This window comes from Harpegnathos saltator, unplaced genomic scaffold (assembly GCF_003227715.2).
Source record: "Harpegnathos saltator strain DR-91 unplaced genomic scaffold, Hsal_v8.6 scaffold267, whole genome shotgun sequence".
NCBI lineage: Eukaryota > Metazoa > Arthropoda > Insecta > Hymenoptera > Formicidae > Harpegnathos > Harpegnathos saltator.
Window position 1 is genome coordinate 37,884 of NW_020230058.1, and position 7,814 is coordinate 45,697.

The window sequence follows — 7,814 nt, forward strand, 5'->3', positions numbered from 1 at the left end:
CCTTTTATATTTCGGGAATAGAGAACAAAAAAGGAAATTAATCATCGTACATGGGTTTATTGTTTTTCAAAATATTCTCCATGAGGATCAATACACTTTTGCATGCGCTTGAACCAATTTTCGAAGCACTTTTTCCACTCCGATTGAGGTACCTCCAAAACATGCATTTTGAACGCATCAACCGCTTCTTCAGGCGTCGAAAAACGTTGACCTCGCAATTTATTTTTTATTTGCAGGAATAAAAAGAAGTCATTGGATGCCAAATCAGGGCTGTACGGCGGATGACCCATCAATTCGACTTTTTCAGTTCTCAAAAAGGCTCTTGTTTGAGCCGATGTGTGAGAGCTCGCATTGTCTTGGTGGAGAATGATACGTGTTCGGCGGTTGGTTTCCCTTATTTTTCCGAAAACTTATGACAAACAAATGGTTGTGTATCATTCAGAATTGACCGTCCGACATTGCACTAATGGTACAGTTGCCACATGTCCGGTTTTTCCGAAAAAACAGGCGATCATTTGCTTCGAAGTGCTTCGTGCGCAAACAACTTTTGTTGGATTTGGCTCATCTTGAAAGACCCATACAGTCGACTGCTGTTTACTTTCGGGCTCATACGCATAGATCCATGATTCGTCACCTATTACGATATCATAGACGTGTTTTGAAGCACCGCAATCGTATTTCTTGAGCATTTCTTTCGACCAATCGACACAAGCCTTTTTTTTGAGCGATTGTTAAATTATGTGGGATCCAACGCGAACAAATTTTTTTGACAGTCAAATGTTCATGCAATATTGAATGTATGCTGGTCCCACTAATGCCCAAGGATGTCTCAATCTCACGATAAGTCACATGACCATCTTGCAATATCAGTTCACGCACAGCATCAATGTTTTCTGGAACAACAACCGATTTTGGACGACCTTCATAAAATTCATCACTAAGCGAACGGCCACGATTGAATTCCATATACCATCGATATATAGTAGTTTTTGATGGTGCTTCATCGCAAAAAGTCGAAAACGTTTTGAATAAGTATACTGACAAAAAGTCGAACTTTATGTTAGGGACGTCGGTTGTCAGATGGCAGCACCTGGATTGTCCATTTCCGAAATATCAGGTATAGTAAAAAGAAATCCATTATTTTTGCATGAAATTGAAGGCTTTAATTACCATAGTTAGAATGATCCGATTTAGGTCAAATATGCGCCGTTTTGTTCGATAACTTGTTGCCATTTTGAAGGTAATTTCATTATGCCTCTCTCATAGAAGCCCTCGTCCCTATTGGCAAAAAATTGAGACAGTCGATTTTCACAAGCCTCTCTTGAAGCGAATTTTTCACCAGCAAAATTGTTCGCCGTAGACAGGAACAGATGGTAATCACTTGGTGCCAGGTCCGGACTATAAGGTGGATGCATAAGAACCTCCCAACCAAGCTCCCGGAGCTTCTGGCGAGTCACTATCGATGTGTGTGGCCTGGCGTTGTCCTGATGGAACACAATTCCTCTCCTATTGGCCAAAGCTGGCCGCTTCTGGGCGATTGCTTCCTTCAGACGGTCCAATTGTTGACAGTACAGTTCCGAGTTAAGAGTTTTGCCGTAGGGGAGCAGCTCATAGTAGATAATTCCCTGCCAATCCAACCAAACACACAGCAAAATCTTCCTGGCCGTCAATCCTGGCTTGGCCACCGTTTCCGCCGGCTCACCGCGATTCGACCATGACCGTTTTCGCTTGACGTTGTCGTAAGTGATCCACTTTTCATCACCAGTGACCAGCCGCTTCAGAAATGGGTCGATTTTGTTGCGATTCGCAGATGGAAATTCGGTCCATGAGGTTTTTTTGCGTTGACTCGTGTGGCACCCATACATCGAGCTTCTTTTTGTATCCAGCCTTATTCAAATGGTTCCAAATGGTTTTTTGTGCAATCTTTAGCTCTTGGGCAATCGAAACAGTGCTTACATGACGGTCGGACTCGACAATGTCCATGATTTTATCGATATTTTCGACAATTGGCCTTCCAGTGCGTGATGCATCTTTGACATCGAAATTACCGGAATGGAATTGACGAAACCAAAATTGCGCGTGATTGGCTGTTACAGTATCAGGACCATAAACACTATTCACATTTTCAGCCGCCTGGCTTGCGTTTTCGCCTTTATCGAAGAAAAACTGTAAAATATAGCGTATTTTCTCTTTGCTAGTGTCCATCTTTGACGCGCGCTCAAACAAAACTGAGTCAACTAATCACAAAACTGTCAGAAAAGTTTTTTTAGTACGAAATCTCATCTTTCTAACGCCATCTAGTGGAACCCGATCGGTCTTATACAACGCGAGATACAGATAACTAAAGCCATTTATTGGGAAAATAATGGATTTCTTTTTACTACACCTGATATAAAAGGCAACCCTCGTATCAGCAATCGGCAGAGGAAGTTATGTAAATATTATAAAATTGATCTGTTTGGTATATATCTTTAAATTCAATCAAGTTTAAAAGCATACCATCAATCAGATTCACGTATTTTTACACAGTTGCAAAACTTTCTTCTCTATATTCCCTATATAACAGTTGTACTGTTAAAAGAAGAAAACTCAATATGAATATTAAAAGTAATAATTTCGTGGAACATACAGTTTAATCATGAAACAATAGCCTTGCTTTGTGATATCAACAGATTTTCATAAGATATATCATCTTTTCCTGAGCCTGATCGTTCTTGCTGTTGTGTCAGTACGTCTATTTCTTACTTTGTGCAACTATAAAAATTTTGAAGCGTTTCCTATCTATAATTTGCCAATATTCCATGTAGAATGTAACTATAACTATACATTATAACGAATTAATTATATTTTTAGTTTTTTCTATCAGTAATCACTATGTAATTATTCAATTGAACGAAATTATAATGTTATTTCACGCAATATGTTTTTTCATTCACTGTGTCATTTTACAAATACACCTAAAAAAATTTTTATTGTTTGAAACTTATGATCTCATCGACTGTGATTTTAGTTGTAATTTGTATCTGATGCTAATCGTAATTGTTTAGATAACACAGTTTAGTAATTATTTATTATTAGATTTTTAATTTTAATTTCAATTATAAACGAAGAATAAGTGCTTTAAAGTTATGAATAAAGAATTAACAAATAATTTGATTTTTGTTTTGTGCAATTGTGTTACGTTAATTTTTATTTTAAAGTGATATGATTCTGATTGTGTTAGTTATAATTATATTTGATACTGATACTTGATACGTGAGACTGATACTGATTAGTTACTACTGATTTATTTATAATTATACTTGATACTTTGAGTTTTGTGCAATAATGTATCAAAGTTCAACATGTATTCAATGTGTTTATAAAAAAATCTGTTTATAAAAGAAATGAAAATAAAATAAAATAATATTTAATATTGTTTTATTTCTAAGTAAACTTAATCATAAGTGTTCACAGATTTGTTTCTATATAATCTATATTCAAGTTTGTACATTTTATAAAAGATTATTTTATAAAAGAATTATTTCAGACCTTTAGCCCTAAATTCTAATAAGCTGTCATAAGTTAATATCCAAAATAACCGTATAGTAAAAAATAATTTTCACAATTTTTATAATAATTTGATACAAAATCGATTTATTGAAATTTTCTCCAATAAACTAATACATATAACAATAAAATACAATACATATAACATATAATAATAAAGTACAATATATATTATATATGTTTTACAAAGGGCTGTTAATATTAACCTCTTAATGCACAATCAAACTACCAATTAACTGCACCACTATCTGTCATGAAATATTTTCGTAGTATGTCTCGCTGCACATTTGCGGCATAAGTAGTTCGGTTTGAACCAACTCGACCAATAGATGCAATATGTGATCCTAACTCTTCATTACGCCATTCTCTTAGGATAACAGTGCCATTATTTTCTTGATCCACAAGTTGTGTTGGACAATACATGCGTCCATTAGAAGACACGATAAAGTTGTGTAAAACAACAAGGGCAAGCATAATCTTATGAGCAGTTTCTTCCTTGCACTGAATTGGTCTTCTTAGAATTCTCCATCGAGAAACAAGAATCTCAAAAGCATTTTCAATTGTTCGCCTTGCTCTGGACAAGCGATAATTAAAAATTCGCTGTGAATTACTAGTCAGTGATCTTCTTGGATATGGTCTCATATCCCACCATGAAAGGAGGAGGGCGTACTAGGTGGCGACGGGACGCCGTGCGTTCGGGACCTGCATCTCATTTTTCGTTCCGAGGAGAGAAAAATATCGAGAGCGCGATAGTCGCTAGACCGGGAATCGAACCCGGGTCTTTCGCTTGCCGGGCGACTGCTCTAGACCACTGAGCTATTTGACGCTCCACGCTCACGACACTCTCCCCTCCCCAGATAACGTTGAGAGATGTCGTTAGGAAGCGACATCTCTAGTGCTATCCCGAGCGCACGGCGACTACAGAGAGAGGCATTGTTACTTGTACCTGGTGGTACAAGCTAACAGTCTCTCAAAGTCAAAGGTTGCTATCCTTTTAAGACCTGCTATCCATGTATGCCGGCCTCCACCGTTGCCCCTCCTTATCCGGTGCAAATAATAGAAATAAGCCCCGGGGTCGACGCCATATTTTGGCTGCCCCCGGGCGCTTGGACACGTTTTGCAACGCGCCGAAGGGGGATCCACCATGAAAGAGATTTCCTCTCAAGATTTGAGAGGAAACGCTTCATCTACGAAAACACAAGGTAGCATAATCGTTGTACCAGGTAATACTTTTGGAAGTGGAATATCTGCTGCATCATGTTATAGACTTTGGCCAAAATTACTATTCGCCCACACTCGACCATCACTATATATATATATATATATATATATATATATATGACATTCCACGTCAAGCGGCCCCACCCTCTGTCCAAAAATTGAAACGAGTTTAAATATTAAGTTTGGGCTTAAAATGTTCGAATAAGCGAGGGCTTTCGAAATTTGAGTGGTCTTTTTGAAAAACTCCATAACCCCCCATGACTCCATAAGCAAAATAACCCAAAAACCTGATGAAGTGATCTTACAATATGATTTATACGACTTGTCTCATCTCAATAATTGCTTTAATTAAGCTATTTGGCCCTAAAACCCTCATAAACTATTAACCCCATGATCCCTTGACCTTATAACCCTCAAAACCCCATAACCCCATAACCATATAGCCCCATAAGCTTCTAAAGCCCTATAATCGAAACTATTACACTTTGATTATCTTTCTATACCTCCGTAATCCTGTAATCCAGTGCTAGCAATTAAGTGAGTAGCGCGAGCCGATTTCAGAGGCAACGCCCGCGCTTCCCTCACTACCTCTCGAAGCGCGGCGGCCAAGCCGCCGATCGCACGTGAGACGTTCTGCCTCAGGAACGGTCTCATATACGATATAAGATGGGATTGCACCCTCCGTCAAACCAAAATTAAAATAATATTATAAATAAATATATTGTAAATAATGTTAGAAATAAAAGCGTGATATTTCATTATTAATGAGAGTAAGAATTATTTTGTAAGAATAAGTAAATATTTTAATTTTGGTTTGACGGAGAGTGCAATCCCAATTTATATCGTATATGAGACCGTTCCTGAGGCAGAACGTCTCACGCACGATCGGCGGCTTAGCCGTTGCGCTTCGAGAGGTAATGGGGGAAGCGCGGGCGTTGCCTCTGAAATCGGCTCGCGCTACTCACTTAATTGCTAGCACTGGATTACAGGATTACGGAGGTATAGAAAGATAATCAAAGTGTAATAGTTTCGATTATAGGGCTTTAGAAGCTTATGGGGCTATATGGTTATGGGGTTATGGGGTTTTGAGGGTTATAAGGTCAAGGGATCATGGGGTTAATAGTTTATGAAGGTTTTAGGGCCAAATAGCTTAATTAAAGCAATTATTGAGATGAGACAAGTCGTATAAATCATATTGTAAGATCACTTCATCAGGTTTTTGGGTTATTTTGCTTGCCAGTTAAGGCAAGAGTGGTGTGTGATTCCGACCAGTTAAGGCAAGAGTGGTGTGTGATTCCGACTAGTTAAGGCAAAAGTGGTGTGATTCCGACCAGTTAAGGCAAGAGTGGTGTGTAATTCCGATCAGTTAAGGCAAGAGTGGTGTGTGATTCCGACCAGTTAAGGCAAGAGTGATGTGTGATTCCGACCAGTTAAGGCAAGAGTGGTGTGTGATTCCGGCCAGTTAAGGCAAGAGTGGTGTGTGATTCCAGCCAGTTAAGGCAAGAGTGGTGTGTGATTCCGACCTGTTAAGGCGAATTGCATTCCAATTGGTCAGCTTGGGCAAAATATTCAATTGTACCAGACAATTCACAACAAATGTTCAAATTGTTGCTTTTCAACAGCCTGGCAATGTGCCAATCTATTATAAACAGCTGAAACTGCATTCCGGAATGTTTCCGGCGGTATTAGTTCTATCTCTCGAGTTATTCTCCCTCTTAATCATCTAAATCATCTAAATCATCAAGAAATCATGTAAATCTTGAGGCTTGGTGGCATAAACTTTACATTTCAAGTAACTCTACAAAAAAAGTCAACTGGGATCAAGTCCGGAGACCGAGGTGGCCACTCAATATGACCCCTTCGCCCTATCCACCTGTCCCGAAAGACCTCATTCAAATATTGACGGACAATGACACCATAATGAGGTGGAATTCCATCCTGTTGGAAATAAATTTCATCCATATTTCCACCAGCAATGTCTCGAACAGCTGGAACAATTTGTTCGCGAAGCATGACTGTGTATACTTGTGCTGTCAAATTGCCTTCAATGAAGAAAGGGCCAACTGGTCTAGTATTAAGAATACCATACGTTAACTTTTTGTGGATATTGGGTATGATTGTCTCCTTTCCAGTAAGGATTAACGTCACTCCAGTATCTACAATTGTGTCTATTTACATTTCCAGTCAGTTCAAATGTTGCCTCATCAGAGAAAACAATATTATTAAGTAATAGAGGATCGTCGACAATCATCTCCATCATAAGATCACAAAATTCGATGCGTCTATCAAAATCGTCTTCGGACAACTTCTGGACCAAATGGAGTTTGTATGGATGTCATTTATTCAATTTCAGGATTTTATTAACAGATGCATGACCGATTTCGTGTTCTTGTGCAACGCGATTGATGGAAATGTGGGGACTTTCAACGAAAGACTGTAAAACATCTAATGCCTTATCATTATTTGTTGCTGTTTTACGTCTACCAGATCTTGGACGGCTTTTAACACTACCAATGTCCTTGAAACGTTGAATAGTACGGATTACAGTACTTTTGGAGATCCTATTCTTTTCATTCCGAAAATTTTCATTAAATAATCACGTTACTATTTTGTACCCTCTTTGTTGATCTCCCCATCCTCGCATCATTAACAGTGTTATTCGATCTCTTTCAAAAAGCTCCGCCATTCTTAATTAGAGAGAAGAAGAATTAATCAGGTAAGTGATAGGAAATTGATCTAAATAATTAAGTAGAGAAAAATAGTAGAGAAAAATACTAATTATTAAGTGTTGGTACAACTATCGATTTATTTATTTCAACCAGCACTAGCAAAAAGCTCGTTGAGTAACTGAAAATCTAATAGATCAATTAATAATATTTACGAAAAAATTCTGGACTATTGGAAACAAAATATAGATGTTTGGGACAATCAATTGAAACGTAATGGCTTCTTTTGTTACAGAAACAATTTTTGGGGTTGTTCGTTTTCGTCCACGAGGTGACTGCTGCTCGCTAAGAAGACAGCACTGCATCAAAGATTCAAAT